The 15,514-nt window shown below is 36.3% G+C and overlaps 1 protein-coding gene across 6 annotated transcripts in view; it reads right to left on the bottom strand.

Annotated features, from left to right (window-relative positions):
- Nucleotides 1-15,514, bottom strand: part of ANKIB1 (ankyrin repeat and IBR domain containing 1) — a 133,587-nt gene that overhangs the window by 116,415 nt on the left and 1,658 nt on the right. For 2 of the 6 annotated variants that reach the window (XM_026003745.2, XM_072764253.1), the window contains exon 2: nucleotides 13,278-13,356. The exons of the other annotated variants lie outside the window; for them this stretch is intronic. The gene's annotated coding sequence lies outside the window, so the exon portion shown is untranslated. The remainder of the gene's footprint in view (nucleotides 1-13,277; nucleotides 13,357-15,514) is intronic. 6 annotated transcript variants of the gene reach the window in all.

Genomic DNA, 15,514 nt, shown 5'->3' with positions numbered 1-15,514 from the left:
AGATGCAAGGACAACTTACACAAAATCAACTAAAAATGGTTCATAGATCTAAAAACTATAAAGCTTTGAGGAGAAAACCTTCATGAGCTGAAATTAAGTAGACTTCTTAATAGGATACCAAAATCATAACCTGTAAATGGAAAAAAGTAGTAATTTAAGCAAAAGACAGTTCTTAAGAGATTGAATGAAAAGACAATCTACTGAGTGGGAGAAAGTATTCACAAATCACCTATTCAACAAATGAAATGCCACAAAGTGGATGAAACCTAAAGGCATTATACTGAGTTCAAGGAGCTAAGCTCAAAGGGTTACATAGTAAGAGTATCCATATCTTCTAAATCCAAAATTAAGACACTCAAGTAGAAAAATATAGAGCCTAAATGTAATACTTGAAACCATACTTGTCCTGGATTTTCTGAAAGGTGTTTAATGTACCCATAAGCAACAGTACAACTCTGAACATCAGAGTAAGCAAACTCTATCTATCCATTCATCCATCCATCTTGCTGACTATAAAAGTTACCAGTTAGACTCAATTCACCATGTTTAGGTATTTCAGCAGCCTTTTACACTAATTTCTAAACAAAGTATGAGACTTGAGAAAGGTTTTCAGAGTATGCTTTTCCCCCTTTCTAATGATTTTCTCCATTTGCAAGGAGCCCAATTGGTAAAATATTCCTGACCCTCATTTACCTCAGGGACTTTAGAAAATCTGATCTGGAGAGAAAAAAAAAAACTGGATATGCTTACTGTTTTGACCTCTCAACTGGTTCAGAACTCTGGCAAGGAACAGAAATCCTTCCAAACTCAACAAGGTACCAAGCTGCTGCTGTTTTTTTTTTTTTTTTTTAAATAGACTCCATGCCCAGTGTAGAGCTAACGTGCGACTCAAACTCAAACTTAGAACCCTGAGATCAAAACCTGAGCTGAGCTGAGAAGTCAGATACTTAACCAACTGAGCCACCCAGGCACCCCATCCCAAGTTTCTTAAAACATCTTTTAAGGAAGGTGAAAATCATTGATTCTCATGAAAATCAAACTTGCAAAAATGACTGCAAAACTGCACTATATATACATTAAAACTATAAAAACAAAATGCTAATCGATGGATTAATTTTGCTCTTCTTTGAAGAAATGCAATTTACAGATGTACTGTTTATAGAGTTAAATTTAAGATAATGCTGTTAATGGACATATTTAATAAGAGCTTGAATAATACATGTGCAGAAGCAGACTGAAAAAAAAAAAAGCCAGAAGTAACTATAAGAAGATCTCATGGAAGAAAATTTGTCCCATGGTTTATGTACCTTGTATCATTTAAGCTGTACAACAATTCCACCTACATTTTACAGTAAAGAAACACAAGCTTTGAGAGTTAAATTATTTTGGAAAGGCCTTCTGGTATATTTAGAAAATTCTGCAAACTTCAGTTTGAACCCTGGCAGTAACATTTGCTAGCTTATAAGCTACTCAAAAGTTTTGAGACTTTTTCCTAATATGTAAAAGTAGATAATTAAGCCTCTATTGCTGGACTTTTATAAAATAGGACAAAAATACATAAAATATATTCAATATTTGCTTAATAGTAGGTACTCAATGTAATGCCATCATCATTATTACTAATTCGCCTAGAATCACACAGCTGTATAACTAGTTCTCAGAACTTTTTTCCTTCTTTTAAAAATACTTAATAAGCTTATACAGAGAATATAAAACTGGAAAGAAAATCGAAAAGTATAAAGAATAAGATAGGGCAGCCGGGTGGCTCAGCGATTTAGCACCTGCCTTTGGCCCAGAGCGTGATCCTGGAGTCCCACATCAGGCTCCCTGCATAGAGCTTGCTTCTCCTGCTTGTGTGTGTGTGTCTCTCTCTGTGTGTCTATCATGAATAAATAAATAAAATCATAAATAAATAAAAATTAAAAAAAAGTGTGTTAAAAAAAAAGACAAGCTTTGGGGGGGAGGAGGAGGGGGAAACATAGGTTTGAAGATACACATAAGTTTAGTGGATACATTAGAACCAGTTTAATGTAAAGCAATAGAGAACAGAATAAATTATTCCATCAGATTTCGATATTATTCAAATTATGTGTTCAAGAGATATTTAATCAAATGAAAAATGCTCATGATAAAACCTAAATACACAAGAAAAAAATCCAACTTTATTATACGCTATGGAACAGTTCTTCGCTTAAAAGAAGGCTCTCTCTCTTTATATATATATATAAAAAAAAACTTGCCAGTTTGTTAATAGTGATTATTACATGGTTGGAGGATTATAGTGATCTTTTTTTTTTTAAGATTTTATTTTTTAAAAAAAAATACATTTATTCATGACAGACAGAGAGAGAGAGAGAGGCAGAGACACAGGCAGGAGAGGGAGAGGGAGAAGCAGGCTCCACGCAGGGAGCCTGACATGGGACTCGATCCCAGGTCTCCAGGATTACGCCCTGGGCCGAAGGCAGACACTCAACCACTGAGCCACCCAGGCATCCCTATAGTGATCCTTTTATCTTATTCTTTTTTTTTTTATTATTTATGATAGTCACACAGAGAAAGAGAGAGAGAGGCAGAGACACAGGCAGAGGGAGAAGCAGGTTCCATGCACAGGGAGCCCGACATGGGATTCGATCCCAGGTCTCCAGGATCGCGCCCTGGGCCAAAGGCAGGCGCCAAACTGCTGCGCCACTCAGGGATCCCCTAAAGCTCGTCTTAAGCTATGTAGCAGTATCTGTGTTCTCAGCAAAGCCTCTACTACTACATCTTGATATTCAAGTATTGGTTTGCAGCTGAAAGAAAGAATTCATTTATACTTTATATATTTTTAGTTACTGGTAGTGAATCTTAGCATTAAGATCCTACTACATTCTATTGCCATAGCAATGAAATATAATTAAGGTTCAGGACTTCCTCATGTTATTCCCTGTTTTCCAAGTCATAACCACCCCCAGTCTGAGACTGGAAATTCTCCAATATCAGAAAACAAGAAACCGAGTCCTATGTATTTGACTTAATGCTTTTAAACTGACTTTATATTCCACATATCTTAACAAAATAATGAAGGAGGGGGGCACTTGAGTAGCTCAGTGGTCGAGTGTCTGCCTTTAGCTCAGGTTGTGATCCCGGGGTCCTGGGATTGAGTCTCACATCAGGCTCCCTGCAGGGAGCCTGCTTCTCCCTCTCTCTCTGTTTTGCCTCTCTCTGTGTGTCTCTAATGAATAAATGAATAAGATCTTAAAAAATAAAAAAAAGAATGAAGGACAGAATATAACAATCTTTGGCACTTAAAGGAATTTAACACCTAAAAAAGATATGAGGAGTTGAGATTTGAGCCACTTAAGCTTTCCTGCATCCTGAAGAAATGGCAATTGGATGAACATAAGTGCTGTAGTGACTCTTTCAGACTGAAAAGTTGATACATGATTCAAAACATGACCTGACAATAAGGCACAATACCTGAAATGAAAAATCAAAGTGTATGACTTCCATAAAGCAAGTACCTAAAATTCAAGTCTTGTTGAACCAAGAAAAAATGTGTAAGAGAGCAAGGTGTGTCTGTGGGACCTACCTGATCCCATAAAAGGAGTTATTAAGCACTGGCAACACAAAAAAACACTAAAACCTACAAAACTCTCAGAAATCAAAAACAGGACGAAGTATTTCCAATCCAGGTTAACAAGAGGAAACAGGTATTGACTTTTCTTAAAGAATATATAAGAGGCTATGGCATAAAGTTATCAATCGTGATACAGAGTCCTGTGAAAGCAACATACATACCAAAATAGCACTATGACTGTTAGGAAATACCACATTCAAAGACAATGAATAATGCATATACTTTACAAAGGATTAAAGAATGTTTAATTATTTCCCAGGATAATACATGAACTAGGAACTACAATTTATGCAAATTGTATGTTGCAATAAAAATCAGTCAAACAGTAATTTCAAATTGAATGAGAGGCATAGAATGTATCATTTTGAGAAAAGGGACCAGCAGAATAATAAGTGTTGGAAGTCAATGATTAGTAGCCTATGCTAGAGGCACATGATTACTGGGTGCATTTTTCAAAGGAAAGGCATATTCCTCTAGGCAGATAAAATAATAAATTCATGTCACAGATATTTGCTGAGCATGTACCATTTGCCAGGCATGTAGGGAAATACAGCAAAAACAAAATAAACTAAAATCTCTATTCCCATGGAGTTTACAATATATTCAGGTAAGGTGTTATAATAACAAAACCAAGAAGTGGATGGAGTTTTGGGATGATCAGGGAATATGACATTTGAGTGAAACATGGCAAATAGTGAGCTGTGGAATATATAGGGAAAAGAATATTCCAGGCAGGATAAATAGCCAGTGAAAGAAGCATGCCCTATGCATTCAAGGAACAAAAAGGAGGTCAGTGTAACTGTAGTATATAGTGAAGAAGAAAAGAGTAGGTATGAAGTCAAGATAAGTAACGGGGGCAGATGGACTGTTCAGGGTCTTAATATGTCATGATAAATCACTAGGCTTTTATTCTGGTAAAGAAAATAAAAAAGCCACTAGAGGGTTTTTGGGAGAGAAATGAAAGACCTGACTTACATTTAACAGGATCACCCTGGCTGGCTAAGAAGAAAAATATGAGTGGCAGCAGGGAGACTATTTAGGAAGTGGCTGTAAGTTGTCCAAGTAAAAGTTGATGGAAGCTTGGATCTGGGCAGAGGCAGTGGTGGTAGTGAAGACCTGATCAGATTTTGGATGCACTCTGAAGATAAGGATGGAGTTTGCTGACAGACTGAAAGTGGGAGTGAGGGAGAAGAAAAAAGAATGACTCCACAGTTCTTGGCCTGTGCACCTGAAGGATGGAATTACCATTACTGAGAGGGGATGACTGCAGAAGGTAAAAGTACAAGTGGGAAGGTGGGGGATCTGTAACATGTAAAACTGAACATGTTACATTTGACAGGCCAAGGAGATGTCAGGTAGGCAGAAGGATACATAGGTATGAAGCTGGGAAGAAAGGTATGGGCTACAGATACAGTTTGGAAGTTAACACTGTATAGACTGTATGCAATTTTAAGATATAAACCCATTGATGTTTTCTATACATATTTTCCCAATTTTAAAACATTGAGATTTTTCTTCAGTCAATTTAATGGAGGCCACTGATTGGTTATTTAGTATATACAATGTTTAAAAGGATACAAAAAACATAGAAGCTAGAAATCCAATTAGAGAGAAAGAAGTATACTTAAATGACATCAAGGAGTAAAGGGTATGAATAAAGAAGGTGGTGAAAGGCATCACAGAGACTTTTAAGCTATATGAGTTTTATTTCTTCTAAAGATTTTATTTACTTATTTGAGAGAAAGAAAGCATGCGCATGAGCAGGTGGAGGGGCAGAGGGGGAAAGACAAGCCGACTTCCCGCTGAATCCCAAGCCTGATGGGGGACTATATCCTAGGACCCTGAGATTATGACCTGAGCTGAAGTCAGATGCTTGATGGACTGAAGCACCCAGACGCTCCTTGGTTATATGACTTTTAAGATACATTTGGCACACTGACATCATGGTACGTACTCTATTTAAAACTGGTCCCCGACACGTAGTTGATGTTACCTAGGTTTAAGGGCACAAAATTCCAAATGAAGAGAGGTCTTTTATAAGAGAAGTTCTTTGGTAAGTAGATCTAAAGTCTGTTTTTTCCAACTCCAATCTATTATAATGCACCTATTAATCTTGTGTCCATGCAACTGTGTTTTTACCTTTTAAGAAAAGGTTTGGAATGATAGTTAATTTCCTTCATTTTATTTCCCCCATCAGAGTTCCTCATCTAAAGAATTTTGGACACAGAAAACTTATTTGAGGAACAATTTTTAAAATTTTCTCAGTGCTCTATACAATTAATACTGTTTTAGAAGCCTAAGGGAGATATAAATTAATTTCACACAAAAAATATAGGCAACATCAGCAGCACTTGGGAAATTATTAGAAATAAAAACTCTGGGCAGCCCAGATGGTTCAGTGGTTTAGTGCCGCCTTCAGCCCAGGGCCTGATCCTGGAGATCCGGGATGGAGTCCCACGTCGGACTCTCCCTGCATGGGGCCTGCTTCTCCTTCTGCCTGTGTCTCTGTCTCTCTCTCTGTCTCTCTCTGTGTGCGTCTCTCATGAAGAAATGAATAAAATAATAATAATAAAAAAAAGACGAGAAATAAAAACTCTCAGGTTCCACCCCAAATTTACTGAATCAGAAACTTGAGGTGTGGGCCAGCAATCTGCACATTAACAAGCCCTCCTAGTGATTCTGATACATGCTAAACTTTGAGAACCTCTAGCTTAGAATATTAAGGTTTCATTTTCTCAAGGAATATCCGTTGAAAAGGCTACTAAACTATAATCCTTGAGTATAAGAACCCTATTATTTTGCACTTTTGACCACCTTATGTATCATTATGTGGCATTTAATCCACATTCAAAGGTTGTGTATTCACGACCCTTAAAAAAGTCAGAAGTAACACCTCCTTCCAAGTTTCTGAAGAATGTTTTTCTTCATTCCATGACACCAAGTTCTCAGTGCGACCTCTTTTTCTTTTCTTATTCTCCCTATGCTATAGAAAAGGTAATTTTTTTTCAATCAGAGTATCATATCCTTTTACAGTAATTCTGTAGATGTCATGTCAAGTCACATTTCAGAGCAAGAAAAACCCTCAGATTACAAATGATCCTTAAACAACATGGGGGTTGGGGTGCTGGACCCTACACAGTCAAAAATCCACTTATAACTTTTGACTGCCTAAAAACATAACTAATAGCCTACTGTTAAGTGGAAGCCTTACTGATAACATAAACAGTTGATTAACATGTATTTTATGTTTTATGTATTATACACTATATTCTTACAATAAAGTAAGCTAGAGAAAAGAGAATGTTATTAAGAAAATCCTAAGGAAATCCATTTATAGCACAATACTGTATTTATTTTTTAAAAAACTGCATATAAATGGACCTGCACAATTCAGATCCATGTTGTTCAAGGGTCAACTATATTTATCCAAGTGTATCAATTTCCAAGCAAGAAAATTGAGGCCTATAGACATCACATGACAAGCATATCCTAACAGACGTAGACAGACACCAAAGGATAACATTATCTCCAGCCATCTCTACCTGGCTTGAGTCAAAATATCTCATTCAACAGATTAAAATAAAGTAAGGCATTAGAATGATTGAAAGAGATAGGGATCCCTGGGTGGCACAGCGGTTTAGCCCTGCCTTTGGCCCAGGGCGCGATCCTGGAGACCTGGGATCGAATCCCACGTTGGGCTCCCAGTGCATGGAGCCTGCTTCTCCCTCTGCCTGTGTCTCTGCCTCTCTCTCTCTCTCTGTGTGTGACTATCATAAATAAATAAAAATTAAAAAAAAAAGAACAAAAGAGATATAGGATAATCTTTACTTTTCCAACTGCTCTCTGGAAATAAAAATAAATACATCATCAAAAACCATCATTGCTTTATGTATTTACTGGCAATAGTGATGCTCTTTTCTCATTCCATGCTGTATATACTAACTGGAAAAAAGGACCCTTAACATTAGTAAGAATGCTGTCCAGCTATCTAGTGACATGGCATGCCATGCCAGCCTTGTCCTCCACTGCCCTATCAGTTCAATACTAAATTTCCCAGAAACAAATCTCCAGACTGTTTTAGTAACTATATAGTTTAGATAATGTGGCAATTTTTCTGACCAACATTTATCTTCCTGGTTATACTCCATTCAACAGAGACTGCCTGGAGAAAAAGCCAGTGTAGTTCCTTTGATACTTTGTGTCTTAAGCTGAAAATTATTTTAATTATACTATAATCTTATTTCACAAGGGTTTTGAGGTAACTTACAGGCAACATACAATTAAATAAGTTAAGGGGAAATCAGTGCTGTGGAGGGTAGCAGAGCCTGCCACATGGAAAAATATGAGCTTTGAAACCATGAAGATCTGCTGGGTTCAAATTTTAATTCTAGTCCTTACTTGCCCTCATTTTACAGGACTGAAACCATAATATTAGGGGGATCCCTGGGTGGCTCAGCGGTTTGGTGCCTGCCTCTGGCCCAGGGCACGATCCTGGAGTCCTGGGATCGAGTGCCGCGTCAGGCTCCCGGCATGGAGCCTGCTTCTCTCCTCCTGTGTCTGCCCCTCTCTCTCTCTATGTCTATCATGAATAAATAAATAAATAAATAAATCTTTAAAAAAAAAAAGAAACCATAATATTAGTATACTGCCTCATATTGTTGATATATATTAAGTTTTTAATTATCTTAAAATATAAACTCCTTGAAAGTAGGAATTATGTTTTCTCTGTATCTGTATTACACAATCATACTCACATAGGTATTTAATAAATATTTACTTAACTAATATGGTATAGATTTTATTTTTTTAAGGTAAGTTCTATGCCCAACATGGGATTCAAACTCACCACTCAAGATCAAGAGTTACATGCTCCACCCACTGAGCCAGCTAGGCGGTCCTAATATGGAATAGATTGTAATGTATCAGATAAACTTCCTACCTAATAGGTACCCTTGCTTCCAGGCCCAACTACAACTATCTTACCTTTATCAAAAGACAAATTTGATCTTGTTCAATTCCATTTAAAAACCTTCCCAAGGCTTCCAGCCCTAAGGAATTAAAGAAAAGTCCCTGCCCAAACCAGAATTTATTTCATCCCAGCCTATTTCTTATAACTCAGACCTACTTCTGAATTACTAAAGCTCATGGAATACTCTTCCTATACCCCTAATAAGCTCCTCCTTAATAGGCTAACTCCTGCAAGTCATTCAACTCTCAACTCAAGAGCCATTTTCTCCATCAAGTTCCCTGATCATAGCTCCTCAACCCTCAACTAACATAGTTAGATGTCCTGCTTCCTGAGTTAATACACTCAATTTACCATGTAATATCATAATGAAATGTTTAATCTGCTTCTCCAATTATCTGGTAAACTTTCTGTAAACAAGGGTCACATCATATAGAGTTTTATATCCACTGTTTACCATAGTTATTAGCACATAAAACACCCTTAACATTACTTATTGAACATAAGGATAAAGTCTGGTTTTTAAAATCATTAGTTTCCAATTTGAGAATATAATCATGTTTATTTTCCTGTGTACCTACCTGCAAAGAACTCCAAAAAAACCCTCAAAGCGTCCTAACAGGTTAAAAGAAAGATTCTGGGGCCTTATTCTACACATGCATTTATTATAACACAGAAAGCAAAATCAGTATTATTATTTTCAAAGAACAGAGAAAATATTTCAAGGGAACTTGCTATTTTGGGGGATCTGCTTTGTCTTGGCCTCATCATCTCCCAGAGGTTATAGTCATCAAATTGGATTTGATCCTCAATTAACACAAGCAGAGCAATGAATGATGAAAGAAGAAACAGAAGGAAGTTGCTTCTCAGCCTGAATGCGATCTGGGACCAAAAGTTGACAAGCACCTGCTACAGATCACTGAAAGAAAGACAAATGAGCCTGAATTCTAGATAGCATTGTGGAAGCATCATAACAGCTCTTAATGGCCTATCTCTAATTTCTCATTACTTAAGAAAAATGATACTAATTTGTTTATGCTACTTTTTTTTTTTTTTTATTTCTGGGGCAACTAAACATGATTCCTGATTGATAGCAAAGACAATACAAAGAAGAAAATTTAGGAAAATGTTTATATTACTTGAGACAGCAGAGAGATATTCTCAAGACAGGAACAAGTAGAAGCCACAGAGAAAAAGAGACACAAATTACTATATGATATACCCCCCCCCAAAAAAAGATGACAAATGATGCCATAAACTAAGACAAAAAAAAGACTGACAAAACTTATTTGCAAACATAAAAGATTACATTGATAACATATCAAAGAAAACTAAAACATTGATAAGGTAAAAAATCCAAAGGAAAAAATGAGTAAAGATATGAGTGAGCAATTCACAGAACTGAAAAACCAAAAGGATCAACTAATATATCAAAAGATGTCCAGTTTCACAAAGTTAATGAAATGTAGAATTAAGCACCACAAGAAACTTTTTACTTATTTTATTTCCCAAAAAAAATCAGTGATAGTTTGTGGGGGAAATACCCTCAAATACTAATGATGGCAAGAAAAATTTTATCAGCATTTCTGAAAATACAATCTGGCATTATTTATTAAAATTAAAATGGCATGTACTATATCCAAGATATTCATTGCAATATTGTTCATAATAGACTAGAGACAACCTAGCTGTCCAAAAGGAACACAAACATGGTTTCAGCGATCTATTGCTACACCCCAAACTTAATGCCTCAAAACAATTACATCATTTCTCACAATTACGTAGGCTGGCTGGGCAGGGTTTTTTTTTTCCCCCTAGTTTTTTTTTCCTAGTTTTACCTCTGGTTCTTCTGTGGGTACACTCAGCTAAAGAGTGAGCTGGACCAGCAGATCCAAGAGTGTCTATTTTCATGTCTGTTGGGAGATGCTGTCCACTGGGGAGTCCTGGTTCATTTCCAAGAGCCCTACCATCCTACTATAGACTAGACCAGCTTCCTTACATGACAATTGCAGGAAATCATCCCTTGAAGGTCTCTTAAGGACAAAGCTCCAGATCTCATACATCACTTCCACCATATTCATCAGTCAAAACAAATCACAGGGTCAACCAAGACTCAAAAGATGGAGACATATATTTTGCCTCTAGAGAGAAGCAACAAAGCCACATTGCAAAGGGGAATGAATACCAGGATGGAAGGAATTTATGATTGTTAATCATTCACAGGTAGGTAGGGGTATGTGTGTGTGTGTGTGTGTGTGTGTGTGTGTGTCTGGATGTACACATACACAACGAAATACTATATAGTCATTAAAAAACAAAGTGTAGAACATTTAATATAGGATGCTATCATTTTTATGTGGGGGAAATTATGTATACATTTCATCATATATTTGTGTGCTTATAAATCCTGGAAATATGCTTAAAAATTAACTAATGAAATACTGGGCTATGCGAAGTAGTCTGCATGCTGGCTGAGGATAAAGGGCACTGAGGGCATGTTAGGAAGGCCAGAAGAGCTGTGAGCCAACTAGCCGGAGGCAAGGATAATGGGTGTTGGGTGGAGATGCACTGGTGCAGACAGTTGTCGGCCCACTCAGGGGTTATAGATCCACAAAAAGGCACAGGTCAGTAGGCCCAGCACTCAATCGCTAGGGTGGTAGAAGATGGTCTACATGGCAGGGAGAATGGTAACACACTGAGTAATTAAGTCAAACAACTGGGCAAATGATAATTACACTGAGGCTAATGTGAAGCCAAGTTTTCTACTGCCAGAGAAGGCATTTATAAGTGTGGAAAGGAAGAAGGCTAGAAAGAACCCTGGAGTATTACACTGAAATTGAATGTAGAGGGACAAACTTATGCTTTAATAATATACACACCTAGGTACAGAAATAATTATGAACATACATGTGTTTATTATATATGTGTGTGTATACAAACCATACTCATAGTCATACATTTCCTAGTTCCTGTAAGTAATGACACCCCAGTAGCAATGAGCCCACTAAACCCCTAAATCTTTGTTTTTAAATACCATCTTTTACAAAAACAAACAACAATAACAAAGACCAAATAGGATTCCTTGGAGAAATGGCTGATTCCAGGGCTAGACCAGGCAAAGTACAGAATGAACAAGGAACAGCATGTTCTGCCAGAAACGCACAATGAATGAGATGGGAGCATGATAAATAGGCATAGGAGCCAGCTTGAAGGGGCTCCCACAGGCTAAATCAGGAACAATTTAAACAGCAAAATGAGTAATAATAGTAACAAATGACAACAAATTAAACAAAATAGAAATCTATGAGTTCTTACTGATTTAATAAACAAATAATTAAATGAGGGAGAAAGGAAAGTTCCACTTTATGATAAAATCCCAACTAACACAAGGAGAAGGAATGAGAAAGTAATATCATTTGGCAATTATCATAGAAGTGGTTAAGGGGAGCATCTTCACTGATACCCACATTAAGGCTAGTGACTAGAAACGTTTGACAAGAAACAAGATCCTGGCCTAATTTTGGAATATCTCTCTACAAATACTCATCAAGTACAAAAGGATTACCAATATGATCAAGGTTTTAATCCCCAGCAGTGGCAAGGCTGACATCATATGCCTCTGGATGCAAAGTACTAAGAAGGGCACAGATCTATTTCTGTGGTATTCCTGCCAGGAATGCATGAACTGATTGGAGTCATGAGGAAATATTACACGAAGCTAGGTTCAGGGTCATCCTACAGAATGAAGGGCCTTGTACTTTCTAAAACTGTCAAGGACATGAAAGATAGGGAAAAATGATGCTGAAGAAGTCTGAAGAAACATGATGACTAAACACAAAATGTATTCCTGCACAGAATCCTGGGTCATAAAAGAAAGAGAGGCTGCTCCAATTGTCGATGAAATATGAACAGGTTCTTTGGACTAGACAGTAGTGTTGTATGAATGCTTATTTTCTGATTTAGAGGGTTATATGTCAGTTATATTAGAGAGTGCCTTGCTTTTGAAAAACAGACACTAGTGTTTACAGGTAATGATACACTGTGTCTGCTGCTTGCTCCAAAAGGTTCAGAAAAAGACTGTAATAATGGGTATGTATGCATGTATTTTTATGCACATATACACACATATATGTAATGTATGTATGGAAACAGAGAGAAAGCAGGCAATACAAGAAATGCAGTAAAATATTAACAATGGTGAAATCTGAGGGAAGTGGGTTAAGAGTTCTTTGCCCTGTTCTGGCATCTTTCTGTAAGTCAGAGAAAGTCATCTTTTCTGTAAATCATCTTTTCTGCCTGAGGCCAGGAAATAGAATAAAAACCCTGGCTTAATATGTTTATTTATATCCTTTCCTTTACAATACTCTGAGGGGATAGATTAAGAAGGAGGACAATGTTTTTATGCTTATTTGGAGAAATAGTTTTAAATGAATTTCTTTTTTAACTTCATGGATTTTCAATAGGCATATTACAGTTCAATGAGGAAAGGAATCTTGACTTACTCATTTTTATGGTCCTAGCACCTAACACATTTGTAATTTAGTCATTGTTATGTACCTTACCAGGAATTCCCAATATTGTTCCAATCACAAACAGTGACCTGAGTATTAAGAATTCTGCCTCATGGGAAGGAAAAAACTGTCTATATCAAGTTATAATATGTCTGACTAAGGGCAGGAAAACATCAAGGATTACCTTTCTTAGGAACTTGAAGGAGGAATAATTATCTGTTCCAAAAACAGAAGAGTGTATAACCAGTAGCAGAAGCCTTGACCTAAAGAATGGCAAACTGTTGAGGGTTTATGGTAAAAACAAAACAAACAACAAAAGTAGAATAAAATGTTTAGAATACAAATGAAGTTCTCGGAGAAAAGATGAGACAGAAGATCATTTTTTTTTAAATGTGAGGCTCTGAAAAATGATTAGATTGAACTATATTAAATTGCTGATAAAGCATATATCCTAATAGATAAAAAGATCATTTTAAAATCTGAAGGAATACATTTTCACTGCAGAAACCAAAACTCTCCAAGATATTAGACAGTTATCAAAATTAAACTCAAAAGATTACATATAGCTCCAACATCATATCTTTCCTGGAGAATACACACATTTTTAAGTACATTTTATAAGCTGCTGGTCCCACTGTTGAACTAGAAGAAAAAAAAGTTCTAGGTGCCTGGAGATCTATATTACAATTAACCATAAGGAACTTCAGAATTGTCTTTTCTAAAGTATCAATAACTACTGAATATTACATTGATAGTATATAATTTGCTTTAGAAAATAAACAATATTAATACCTTATGAAATGAGAATTTATTCAAAGCATTAGTAGAGGATTAAAAATTGTTATAACCTATTACAACTTCTTTTTCTTACAGAGGAATCTTAAGGTTGAATCTTTTCTCATATATTATGAGTAAAACAACATTCAATATTACTATAGATAATAATCTGTATGGTTTTTAAGTGGAGATAAAATACTTTTTTAGAACCAGTGTAAGAACTGAATGAAATTATGTATATAAAGCATTTAGCATGGTAGTTAGTATAAGTTAAGCACTCAATAAATGGCATTTAGTGTATTTATTCTTATAGAAGGATATGAAACAACCCCAAAGTACAGCAAAGTGACTTCAAAACCTATTAGAGATGTCTGTAAAAGCAGATGGATAGAATCACAGTCAAATATCTAGACTGGCAAATTCAATGAGGAAAGGAATCCTAATGTATTTATACTTGTAGTCCCAGAATCAAACATAGTGCCTGGCACCTACAGCAGGCATTCAATAAAGGTTTACTGAAATGAAGTGAGTATGAAAGTAAGTTACCTGCAAAAGAAAAAAAAGATAGTCTGAGATTGTCTGAAAAATAAACTTAAGAGTCCAAAAATTGTTATTCCCTAAGCAAATCACTGAGAAAGGAAATAAGATATATAAGCATTTTTTAAAACAATTCATAGGGACCCCTGGGTGGCTCAGCGGTTGAGTGTTTGCCTAGGGCCCAGGGCATGATCCTCGAGTCCCAGGACTGAGTCCCGCATCGGGCTCCCTGCATGAAGCCTGCTTCTCTCTCTGCCTGTGTTTCTGTCTCTGTGTCTCTCATGAATAAATAAATAAAAGTTTAAAAAAATAAAATAAATAAAAAATAAAACAATTCATAGAAACTCCTCTCAGACTGGTTTTTAAAATAATGATTGAGCCACTTTCAAATCTATATTGGCAAATGTGTCACATATAAAGTCTAATATCACAGAAAAGTATTTTTAAATTTCATCTAAATAAATGTTGTGTCCATCCTCAATGAAGGAAAAAGTACCCAGAGCATTGAGGAATCTTTTCTAACTTCCATTCTAGGAGACTAAGATAAGCTTAATTCAAGTTCTTCCATCTATTTATATATGAAAGCTTGAACTTTTACTTACAAGTACATTGTAAAGACACAGGTTTCACTTTCACAAGTTCAACTGCACACTCCAGAAAAGGAAGAAAGAAAGAAAATCAACTCTCAAAAGTGGGCAGTGCAATAGGAGTACAAAAGTAACCAAAAAAACTTTTGTCTCAGCAGCCACTGTTAGAACTCACCGTTGTGGCATAATCTGCATGGTTTGGGGACATTTTCATATTGAAAACCCAAAATTCCCAGTGCAGTCGGCAAAGGAAAAAGTGTAACGTGAAATACAGTGCTATCTTCCTCACCCTACTTCCAAAGATAACAGGGTTCAATAGACTTAAAAAAAAAAAAAAAAAAGACTTTTCTAAGTTACAGCCCATCACCTCACCCATATTTGGAAACTCATCAATTTTACGAAAAGCAACACCTTTAATAACATACTCAACTCTGAACATTGCTTGGCTTTGGAAACAAACCAGTAAAGTATACTTCCAGACAGACAGCTGGAGCTACATCTCCTGAACCTACTTAAACTA

The sequence above is a fragment of the Vulpes vulpes genome, chromosome 7 (genome assembly GCF_048418805.1).
Source record: "Vulpes vulpes isolate BD-2025 chromosome 7, VulVul3, whole genome shotgun sequence".
NCBI lineage: Eukaryota > Metazoa > Chordata > Mammalia > Carnivora > Canidae > Vulpes > Vulpes vulpes.
This window is presented reverse-complemented; position numbering and strand designations above follow the sequence as displayed.